At 40.1% G+C, this 7,329-nt stretch overlaps 1 protein-coding gene across 1 annotated transcript in view; it reads right to left on the reverse strand.

The window, feature by feature from the left end:
• The window catches only part of LOC122560430 (transformation/transcription domain-associated protein), a 210,421-nt gene extending 210,241 nt beyond the window's left edge, over window positions 1-180 (reverse strand). Inside the window, exon 1 of the mRNA XM_043711063.1 lies at window positions 99-180. The gene's annotated coding sequence lies outside the window, so the exon portion shown is untranslated. The remainder of the gene's footprint in view (window positions 1-98) is intronic.
• Window positions 181-7,329: the final 7,149 nt, after the last annotated feature.

Here is a 7,329-nt window from a genome sequence, read left to right on the forward strand (position 1 = left end):
AGGTGGGGGAGGGAGTGGGAGTAGGGTGTGAAGGGGGGGGGAGGGGGGAGAATGTGGGGTGCGGTAGAAGTTGCTTCTCCCCCTCCTCCAGCCGTTACCTGAGCCACGAGCCCGGCGCCGCTGCGCGCACTGCCCGCCAGCCGCCTCACTCGTCTCTTCACCCCACTCCCTCCGCCGCTGCAACATTCTCCCCCTCCTCCAGCCGTTACCTGAGCCACGAGCCCGGCGCCGCTGCGCGCACTGCCCGCCAGCCGCCTCACTCGTCTCTTCACCCCACTCCCTCCGCCGCTGCAACATCCGCTCCTCCTCAACCCCACAATGCGACTTTGACCCCGGGCCTGGCTTCCTAACCGTTCTCTCCTGCCGTTCCCTGAGTCCAATTGGTATCCTCACCCGTCGCTAGCTCCAAAATTACATGGGACCTACTTACTCCGCTGGAGGAACAAACGCGCCGTGGAGCAGCGCTGAGACCATCGAATTTGATGGTCTTTTTTGCGTCATCAAAATGCGACTTGCGAATCATTTTGTACAAATTTTATTTATAGAAAAGAGTGATGTCATCTCAAAATGTTGTCAGTAGGAATTTCACTGATGTGTTAATTTCCTCAACCACAAAACATGTTTAACCGTTGATGTTTCATTTAGAGGGTTGATCTGGACATGTGTTTTAAATGGAATTTCAAAGGCATTTTAGAAAGTGCCTGCGCAACAAACCTACAATTTCAAGCCAGTGGAACTAACACTAAGGCTATAGAATTGGCTAAGTGGCAGAAAACAAAGAATAGTGGCCAGCAATTGCTTTTATGGACTGAAGTGGGATATTCAAGGGATTGATATTTAATCCACTTCTTTTCCAATACAGGTGGGGTGGGGGATGTATTTTACTGTATAAGAAAACTGTGGTGATTGTTTGGCAATTGGATTCTGGTTGGTAGTGATAATACCATAGAGGGTATATGATCTGTTACAACAAGCTTTGTTTAAGTTTTAAACCAATCAGGTTGGCTGTGATTGTCAGGGCATTCTCCTTTGAAATGAACCAGGAAATGGTTGTTGATATTTTCCTCATTAACATCCTCAGTAATGTTATGACACAATTCTGGAGTCGCTGGAACTTGAACCCAGGTTTCTGTGTCTAGAGATCAGGACACCATCACTGTGCCACAATAGCCCCTTAGCAATTGACTGTCACATATGTTATTGAGTTGAAACACCTCTGATCATGTAAATGACTGCCCCATCTTCAAAGACAAGGGCCTGTTTATTAATATATTTAGCTTCAAGCAAGCAGGACTCTCCTTTGACAGAAGTGACTTTTTTCAGCAATACTAAAGAGGAGGTACTTGGAAAAAGTAGCTAGTGTCTCAAAGCTAGTCCCTTTTTTTCTAAGAGCTACTCCTTGGCTCAAGGAAACTCTCTCCTTGATTTTTTCAGAGGGAAAATAAACCGGACCAGGCTCCGATCAGTCTGGTTTGGTACAGAAATGAAAAGGGTTTTGAGAGGCCTTTTGTTTATATGTAAGAAGATGAGACTTCAGCCCAAAGTGGTCAGGCTTTAGAAGTGACCTCTTTTAAGAGAGGGGGGTGGTTAGCTAAACTGAGCAGTTTTTAGTTGAGTCCTGAACTGGGAAGTTCAACAGGGAACTGTGTGGAAACACTCTCTCCTTTCTGCCCTTCAACTCAATCTGTAAGCATGTGTTCCATTTATACTGGGTCTTAAAGGGAGTTTGCTTATGTGTGTGTGTGTGTATGTGTTTGGAACAGCATAATTAAGCCTAGCTGGATAGGTTGAGTTCTGTAGGAGTTCTTTATTCTGTTCTTGTTTCATTGTGTAATTTTGTGAATACATTTTTTTGTCTGTTTTAAAATCTAGTAATCAACTTAGCTATCTTTGTGTAATTTTCACTGTACACTTACCTGGCCTAGTCCATAACGCTGGACTAAAGGTTCATAAATTTCCTGCATCAGCTGAGCTTCATCCCAGAGTGTTGAAGCGAGTAACAATAGAGACAGAGGATGCATTGCTGTTTATCCTTAATCATTCTAGAAATATTGGAAGAGATTTGCAGATAATGAAAGAAAATGGCATTAGTATGATAAGCCATGATTGGGTCAGGCTTGATGGGCTGCATGGCCGACTCATGTTCCTATATTCCTGAAACCAAATGTGGGACCTCTTAGAGCAAGAAACGTAGGTGTGTCAAGTGCAAACAAATAAAACTTTTTATTCATGGAGTGGAAAACAATATCGCAGAGTTGATCTTTTTAAGTATTTTGATGTGTCTGGCACAGGGAGAAAAGGATGAAATACTTGAATTTATATAATGCCTTCCATAATAAAACTCTGGCCTATATCATTCTATTTCTGCAAGTGGATCCATCCTGACTTAACCAGTGACAAAGAACTACCCAAGATCTCAGAACCATAATCAATAATTTAATTTTCATTGCGATTGGGAAAATCAAATTGGCAGAGGTAATCTCAAGGAAGAATTCAGAATGTATTTGGGACAATATCCGAAAATAATTTGTTATGGATTTCCAAACAGCAATCATACTATTTTGAATCTGGAAATGTGTTATGAGGCAGGTTTAAGAAACGATCGCAGAGTAAATTATCACTCAGGCAATAGTGACAATAACATGGTAGAATCTAGCATTCAATCTGTGAGTGAAAGACTTGGTTTGGAAGCAACCAGGCTACACATAAATCAAAGTAATTACAAAGCAACAAGTTTAGAGTTAGCTGAAGTAGACTGTGAAGGCCGGTTATCAGAAAAGAAGGTTGAGGAATAATGGGAGATACTTTCAAAACTAATTTGTAACTCACAAGAAAGATATAATGCAGTACAGAAGGTTTCTAGGGAGAAGATAGGCCAATCATGGCTAACCAGGGAATTTAAGGATAATATCAAATTGGAAAAAGAAGACATGCAAAGTGGCAAAAATTAGTGTTGAGCCAGAGAATTGATAAAGTTTTAAAAACCCTGAAATATGACTTTAAAAAAGTAAAGAGGAAGAAATTAACTTTGATGGCAAACTAGCAACTAATATGGAAACTTGGTTCTGATGAAAGACAACTGGATGGAAAGTGTTAACTCTGTTATTCTCTCTCTCCTGATGCTGCGAGACCTGCTGAGTTTCTCCAGCACTTTCTATTCTTATTTCAGATTCCCAGAATCTGCAGTTCTATGTTTTATTATAACAATGTGGAAAAAGTGAGGACTGCAGATGCTGGAGATCAGAGCTTAAAAATGTGTTGCTGGAAAAGCGCAGCAGGTCAGGCAGCATCAAAAGAACAGGAGAATCGACGTTTCGGGCATAAGCCCTTCTTTTATGCTTTTAAAATCTAAAAATAAATCTTTCTTGAATACATTCAGTGATTTTGTTTACAAAATAAGTAATAGCAAAATAGACAGAAAGAGCTTCTTTAAGTATGGAAAAAGGAAGAAAGAGGTCAAAGTGAAAATGGACCAATTAGATAATGAGACTAGGGAAATAATAATGGGGAATCAGGAAATGATTGGGGTGTTGAATAACTAAGTATCAGTCTTGATAGTAAAAGACTCTAATAGCATTCCAACAATACTAAATAATCAAGTGGAAAGTGGAAAGAGGAAATAAATAAAAATTACCATAAGGAAAAAGGGACTATGGAAGTTAATTGGGCTAAGTGCAGAAAAGTCTCATAGACCTGAACAGTCCTATCGAAGATAGTAACAGAAATAGCTGCAGAAATGCATACACTTGTAGTAGCCTCCCACAAATATTTGGATGCAGGTTAAATCCCAGAGGATCAGGGATCACCAATGTAACACCTTCATTCAAAAAAGCAAGGAAACAAACCAGTCATTAAATCTGCCAATTTGCTTAACATCTGTCATTGTTAGACGTTCGACTTTATTCTGAAGGATGTAAAAGCAGAACATTTAGAAAAACATAATATAGTCAAATAGAATCAGCATGATTTCATTGAAGGGGAAATCATGCCTGACAAATTTATCAGAATTCATTGAGAAGGTAACATGCATTATTGATAAAGGGGAACCATTAGATGTAATATATTTGGTTTTCTGAAAGGCATTCAACTACTTAATAAAAAAGAGCCCATGATGTTGGGGTTATATATTAGCCTGATTAGAGAGTTGGCTAACTAAAGGAAAATAGAGAATTGGAATAATGGGGGCATTGCCAGGATAGCAACCTGTAACCAGTGGTGTGCCACAAGAATAAGTGCTGGGCCACTATTATTTACAATATATATTAATGACATGGATAAGGGAAATGAGTGTACTAGTGACAAGTTTGCAGATGACATTAAAAAAAGGAGGAGAAAGTGAGGTCTGCAGATGCTGGAGATCAGAGCTGGAACTGTGTTGCTGGAAAAGCGCAGCAGGTCAGGCAGCATCCAGGGAACAGGAGAATCGACGTGAAGGGCTTATGCCCGAAACGTCGATTCTCCTGTTCCCTGGATGCTGCCTGACCTGCTGCGATTAAAAAAAGGAGGGAAGGCAAGTGGTAAGGATAACACAAAGTCTATAGTGGGATATAGATAGATTCTGTGAGTGGGCAAAGACTTGACAGATGGAATATAATGTGGGAAAATGTGTGCTTGTGCACTTTGGCAAGAAGAATTGAGAAACTGAATACGATTTAAATGGAGCAAGACTGCAGAAAGTTATAATATAGAAGAATTTGAGGTCCTTGCATAGAAATTACAAAAAGCAACCATACAAGTTCAGCAGGTTGTAAGGAAGGCAAAGGGGATGGAGTATACAAAGGAAAGGTAAGACCAGGGGTGGGGAACCTGTGGCCGAATGCAACCTTTTGGGGTACTAGTTGCGGCCTTCTTCCTATTTGTCTGTAAATACTAAATCAGTCTTTTTAAGACTGTGTTCTATTTATAAAATTTTTACTGCTAACTCAGTCATGTCAAAAACAAAGAAAATAACATTAAAGGAAGTGAACAGAGTATTCAGTGAAGAATGGGAATTGCAGTATTAGGTATTTGCTGTGAAAGATAAACATGCCTCAGCTTGGTGATGAAACATTCAGTGTGGATCTGCCATATTTTTCTAAAGTGTGCTGGTTGTCACAAGGACAAACACTTGTCAAACCTTTATCTTTGCAAAAACAAATCACAAGATTTTTTGAGGAACTGAATGAACCATGTGAATTGTCAAAAGAGAATTTCTGCAGAAATGCTGCACCTTTGTGTGATATAATGTCAAAGAAAAATGACCTGAATTTTTTTTTTTGCAAGGTAAAACTGAATCTGTTATATGACATGTGGCTAAAAATCCAGGCATTTTGGAAAATGCTGACCTTTTCCAAACTCTCCTTACCCAATTGGAACTTTCAGCTAAACGGGTAACTAATGAACAGGATACCAGCAAATCATTAAGGAAATGTGACATGAAAGAATGCACAGCTGTTCTAGACTCCCTGACTGAAGAATACAATGAAAGGTTTGCAGATTTTGAGAAACACAGTCACACTGAAACTAGCTTTTCAACAACATCTGGTTGATGTCTCCAGAGCACCTGATGGCTTACAGATGGAATTGATTGAGCTCTCAGAAGATAATATTCTGAAGTCTCTATTTGAGGCTAAGAACGATCTCATTGAAATATGGAAAAATGCCTTTGAATACCCACGTCTGCGTCAACATGCTGGTCAAATATTATCTTGTTTTGGCACAACCTACTGTTGTGAATCAACATTTTCAAATGTGATGCAAATTAAAATGCGCTTGAGATCCGAGATGACGGATATTCACCTGGAGGGCCAATTGAAGCTACAGTCAATGATGTTGGAACCAAATTTCTATCTCACAATAAGCAATCATAAAAAAATCAATGATTCATTGTCAAAGTTTTTCACTTATTATTAGTTCTATTGTCAACTTTGCCAAACAAATAAATGTATCTTTGCTGAATTTTTAATTAGTTTAAAGTCCACAAGGTTTAATTAGAATTAGTAAATATTTCAGCAAAAATATGGCATTTTATTGTATATGTTAAATTCTCAGCATGCCGCCTAATAGTATCTCAGTTAAATAAAATGTGGCCTTCCAATGTAAAAAGATTCCCCACCCCTGGGTAAGATGATACAAAATACTAGCTGGACCACACATAGAATACTGTGAACAGTTTTGGTCCCAAATCTAAGGAAAGATATACTGGTATTAGATGCAATACATAAGGCCATAGGAAACAGGGACAGGCTGTTCGCCCCCTCGAGCCTATTCCACCATTCAATAGAATCATAGCTGATCAAATACTCCTCACTTGCATTCCTTGCCCTTTCTCCATAACCCTTGACCCCCCTACCCAAGAATCTTTCTAACTCAGTCTTAAATATACACAAAGACTCTGACCCCACAACTCTCTGTGACAAGAAGTTCCAAAGTCACACAACCCTGAATCCAGAAATGTTAATTAGGTTGATTCTGGATACAAAGGGATTTCCTATTGATGAGCAGTTGAGTAGGTTGGGCTTGTACTCACTGGAGTTTAGCAGAATGAGAGGAGAACTAATTGAAAGGCATAAGTTTCTTCGAGGGCTTGACAGGGTAGATGCTTGTAGACTGTTTCCCGTTTTGAGAGCATCGAGGACCAATGGGCATTATCTCAGAGTAAGAGATTGCTCAGAGGACAGAAATAAGGAGGAATTTATTCTCACAAAGTACAACAAATTTCTGGAATTATTTACTGCAGAGGGCAGTAGAGGTTAGGTTGTTACATATATTCAAGCCTGGGATGGATTTTTACTCAGCAAAGGAATCAAGGGTTAAGTTGATATGGCAGGAAAGAGGAGTTGAGGATTATCAGATCATCCATGATCTCGCTGATTGGCAGAGACTTGATAGGCAGACTGGCCTACTTTTACTCCAATGTTTTATGGTCTTATGAGACACCCAGCTATATCAAAGCCTGAGCAATGAGGGATGGATTATAAATGTTGCCACCAGTGCCTAAATTCTGACAAGGAAAATAAAATTTCTGTAACCCTCTGTGTACTTCCGTGTTGCACCTGTTCTCAGTGTTGCAATAGAGTTTCTGTGAGTTCCTGCTTAGGAAGTTGGGAGGTGGAGGGAAGTACAGCTCAAAGAGCTGGCTAATGAAGGAGCACTGATGGTAAACTGGAAGTTGGACTGCAGCTTGGGTGAAGCCAGGTTTGCCCCAGGAAGTGCAAACCCATCTCCCTATTACCTATACTGCATCAGTGATACCTCCCTGTGGAACAAGCATCAAGGGAAGGAACAGGCAGAGTCAGTGCCCTGGGGAAAGTTATACACATAGGAAACTGTCACCCACAGCTATTGCCC

The sequence above is a fragment of the Chiloscyllium plagiosum genome, chromosome 21 (genome assembly GCF_004010195.1).
Source record: "Chiloscyllium plagiosum isolate BGI_BamShark_2017 chromosome 21, ASM401019v2, whole genome shotgun sequence".
NCBI lineage: Eukaryota > Metazoa > Chordata > Chondrichthyes > Orectolobiformes > Hemiscylliidae > Chiloscyllium > Chiloscyllium plagiosum.